Source organism: Triticum aestivum, chromosome 3D (assembly GCF_018294505.1).
Source record: "Triticum aestivum cultivar Chinese Spring chromosome 3D, IWGSC CS RefSeq v2.1, whole genome shotgun sequence".
NCBI lineage: Eukaryota > Viridiplantae > Streptophyta > Magnoliopsida > Poales > Poaceae > Triticum > Triticum aestivum.
Genome location: NC_057802.1, coordinates 280,278,674 through 280,283,360, shown reverse-complemented (window position 1 = coordinate 280,283,360; position 4,687 = coordinate 280,278,674). Strand labels below are relative to the sequence as shown.

The following is a 4,687-nucleotide window of genomic DNA, read 5'->3' as shown; positions in this document are numbered from 1 at the left end:
TATATACCTACATACCCCCAAACTACCAGATACGGAGCCAAAAACCTAATTCCACCGCCGCAACCTTCTGTACCCGTGAGATCCCATCTTGGGGCCTGTTTCGGAGCTCCGCCGGAGGGGGCATCGATCACGGAGGGCTTCTACATCAACACCATAGCCTCTCCGACGATGTGTGAGTAGTTTACCTCAGACCTTCGGGTCCATAGTTATTAGCTAGATGGCTTCTTCTCTCTTTTTGGATCTCAATACAATGTTCTCCCCCTCTCTTGTGGAGATCTATTCGATGTAATCTTCTTTTGCGGTGTGTTTGTTGAGACCGATGAATTGTGGGTTTATGATCGAGTTTATCTATGAACAATATTTGAATCTTCTCTGAATTCTTTTATGTATGATTGGTTATCTTTGCAAGTCTCTTCGAATTATCAGTTTGGTTTGGCCTACTAGATTGATCTTTCTTGTAATGGGAGAAGTGCTTAGCTTTGGGTTCAATCTTGCGGTGTCCTTTCCCAGTGACAGTAGGGGCAGCAAGGCACGTATTGTATTTTTTCCATCGAGGATAACAAGATGGGGTTTATATCATATTGCATGAGTTTATCCCTCTACATCATGTCATCTTACTTAAAGCGTTACTCTGTTCTTATGAACTTAATACTCTAGATGCATGCTGGGTAGCGGTCGATGTGTGGAGTAATAGTAGTAGATGCAGGCAGGAGTCGGTCTACTTGTCTCGGACGTGATGCCTATATACATGATCATACCTAGATATTCTCATAACTATGCTCAATTCTGTCAATTGCTCAACAGTAATTTGTTCACTCACCGTAATATTTATACTCATGAGAGAAGCCACTAGTGAAACCTATGCCCCCCGAGTCTATTTTCCATCATATTAATCTTCCGACAACAAGCTATTTCTGGCGCCGTTTTTATTTTACTTTCTTTACTTTGCATCTTTATCATAAAAAATTCAAAAAATATTATCTTATCATATATATCAGATCTCACTCTCGTAAGTGACCGCGTAGGGATTGACAACCCCTTATCGCGTTGGTTGCGAGGATTTATTTGTTTGTGTAGGTGCGAGGGACTCGTGCGTGGCCTCCTACTGGATTGATACCTTGGTTCTCAAAAACTGAGGGAAATACTTACGCTACTTTGTTGCATCACCCTTTCCTCTTCATGGGAAAACCAACGCAGTGCTCAAGAGGTAGCAAGAAGGATTTCTGGTGCCGTTGCCAGGGAGTCTATGCAAAAGTCAACATACCAAGTACCCATCACAAACCCTTATCTCCCGCATTACATTATTTGCCATTTGCCTCTCGTTTTCCTCTCCCCCACTTCACCCTTGCCATTTTATTTCGCCCTCTCTTTTTCGTTCGCCTCTTTTTCGCTTGCTTCTTGTTTGCTCGTATGTTGGATTGCTTGCTTGTCACGATGGCTCAAGATAATACCAAATTGTGTGACTTTACCAATACCAACAACAATGATTTCCTTAGCACTCCGATTGCTCCTCTTACCTATACTGAATCTTGTGAAATCAATGCTGCTTTGTTGAATCTTGTCATGAAAGATCAATTCGCTAGCCTTCCTAGTGAAGATGCCGCTACCCATCTAAATAGCTTCCTTGATTTGTGTGATATGAAAAAGAAGAAAGATGTGGACAATGATATTGTTAAATTGAAGCTATTTCCTTTTTCGCTTAGAGATCGTGCTAAAGCTTGGTTTTCGTCTTTGCCTAAAAATAGTATTGATTCTTGGAATAAGTGCAAAGATGCTTTTATCTCTAAGTATTTTCCTCCCGCTAAGGTTATCTCTCTTAGAAACGATATTATGAATTTTAAGCAACTTGATCATGAACATGTTGCACAAGCTTGGGAGAGGATGAAATTAATGATACGTAATTGCCCTATGCATGGTTTGAACTTGTGGATGTTTATACAATTTTTTTATGCCGGATTGAATTTTGCTTCAAGAAATCTTTTAGATTCGGCCGCGGAAGGCACTTTTATGGAAATCACTTTAGGAGAAGCTCCTAAACTCCTAGATAATATTATGGTTAATTATTCTCAATGGCACACTGAAAGATCTACTAATAAAAAAGTGCATGCGATAGAAGAAATTAATGGTTTGAGTGGAAACATGGATGAACTTATGAAATTATTTGCTACTAAGAGTGTTTGTATCTAGCAAAATTGTAAGGTAAAAAACATAAAAGATCCTGGATTCCCCATTTAATTTGGAAAAAAAGAGATTCTTGTTCGTAGAACATCGATAGAGAAAAAAAAAGCCGACTATCGGATTTGAACCGATGACCCTCGCATTACAAATGCGATGCTCTAACCTCTGAGCTAAGTGGGCTTACATAACGCGACTAGTCACTTCTGGCGAAGTAGCGAGTTCATGAGCAAGTGAATGAACGAGCAGCGAGTGAAGTGCAACAGTCGTAAGTAAGGCTCGCCATGTTCCTAAAAGGAGTGACCATCTTTTCTTCCCTTCTGATCCTAATGATATGCCTTTGTCTACTTTGATTGAGAATAATAATGAATCTATGGATGTGAATTTTGTTGGTAGGAATAATTTTGGTAACAACGCATATAGAGGAAACTTTAATCCTAGGCCTTATCCTAGTAATTCCTCTAATAATTATGGTAACTCCTACAACAATTCTTATGGAAACTTTAATAAGATGCCTTCTGAATGTGAGACTAGTGTTAAGGAATTTATGAATTTGCAAAAGAATTTCAATGCTTTGCTTGAAGAAAAATTGCTTAAAGTTGATGAATTGGCTAGGAACGTTGATAGAATTTCCCTTGATGTTGATTCTTTAAAACTTAGATATATTCCACCTAAGCATTATATCAATGAGTCTCTCAAAGCCATGAGAATTTCCATTGATGAGTGCAAAGAAAGAACCGCTAGGATCCTTGTGCTACCTCTTGAGCACTGCATTGGTTTTCCCTTGAAGATGAAAGGGTGATGCAGCAAAGTTGCGTAAGTATTTCCCTCAGTTTTTGAGAACCAAGGTATCAATCCAGTAGGAGGCTACGCACGAGTCCCTCGCACCTACACAAACAAATAAATCCTCGCAACCAACGCGATAAGGGGTTGTCAATCCCTACACGGTCACTTACGAGAGTGAGATCTGATAGATATGATAAGATAATATTTTTGGTATTTTTGTGATAAAGATGCAAAGTAAAGTAAAAGGCAACGGAAATAACTAAGTGTTGGAAGATTAATATGATGGAAAATAGACCCGGGGGGGCATAGGTTTCACTAGTGGCTTCTCTCAAGAGCATAAGTATTTTACGGTGGGTGAACAAATTACTGTTGAGCAATTGACAGAACTGAGCATAGTTATGAGAATATCTAGGTATGATCATGTATATAGGCATCACGTCCGAGACAAGTAGAACGACTCCTGCTTGCATCTACTACTACTACTCCACACATCGACCGCTATCCAGCATGCATCTAGAGTATTAAGTTCATAAGAACAGAGTAATGCTTTAAGCAAGATGACATGATGTAGAGGGATAAATTCATGCAATATGATAAAAAAAAACCCATCTTGTTATCCTCGATGGCAACAATACAATATGTGCCTTGCTGCCCCTACTGTCACTGGGAAAGGACACCGCAAGATTGAACCCAAAGCTAAGCACTTCTCCCATTGCAAGAAAGATCAATCTAGTAGGCCAAACCAAACTGATAATTCGAAGAGACTTGCAAAGATAACCAGTCATACATAAAAGAATTCAGAAGATTCAAATATTGTTCATAGATAAACTTGATCATAAACCCACAATTCATCGGTCTCAACAAACACACCGCAAAAGAAGATTACATCGAATAGATCTCCACAAGAGAGGGGGAGAACATTGTATTGAGATCCAAAAAGAGAGAGGAAGCCATCTAGCTAATAACTATGGACCCCGAAGGTCTGAGGTAAACTACTCACACTTCATCGGAGAGGCTATGGTGTTGATGTAGAAGCCCTCCGTGATCGATGCCCCCTCCGGCGGAGCTCCGGAACAGGCCCCAAGATGGGATCTCGTGGGTACAGAAGGTTGTGGCGGTGGAATTAGGTATTTGGCTCCGTATCTGATCGTTTGGGGGTACGTAGGTATATATAGGAGGAAGGAGTACGTCGGTGGAGCAACGTGGGGTCCATGAGGGTGGAGGGCCCGCCTGGGGGGTAGGCGCACCCCCCTACCTCGTGGCTTCCTATTTGATTTGTTGACGTAGGGTCCAAGTCCTCTGGATCATGTTCGTTCCGAAAATCACGTTCCCGAAGGTTTCATTCCGTTTGGACTCCGTTTGATATTATTTTTCTGCAAAACTCTGAAATAGGCAAAAAACAGCAATTCTGGCTGGGCCTCCGGTTAATAGGTTAGTCCCAAAATAATATAAAAGTGAATAACAAAGCCCAATAATGTCCAAAATAGACGATAATATAGCATGGAGCAATCAAAAATTATAGATACGTTGGAGACGTATCAAGCATCCCCAAGCTTAATTCCTGCTCGTCCTCGAGTAGGTAAATGATAAAAACAGAATTTTTGATGTGGAATGCTACTTGGCATAATTTCAATGTAATTCTTCTTAATTGTGGTATGAATATTCAGATCCGAAAGATTCAAGATAAAAGTTCAATATTGACATAAAAATAATATCAAGCATACTA

The 4,687-nt window shown here is 40.2% G+C and overlaps 1 non-coding gene across 1 annotated transcript; it reads right to left on the bottom strand.

Moving 5' to 3' along the window:
* Positions 1-2,285: 2,285 nt before the first annotated feature.
* On the bottom strand, positions 2,286-2,358 carry TRNAT-UGU (transfer RNA threonine (anticodon UGU)). Its single transcript has one exon. It is a non-coding gene; the product is annotated as a tRNA-Thr (tRNA).
* Positions 2,359-4,687: the final 2,329 nt, after the last annotated feature.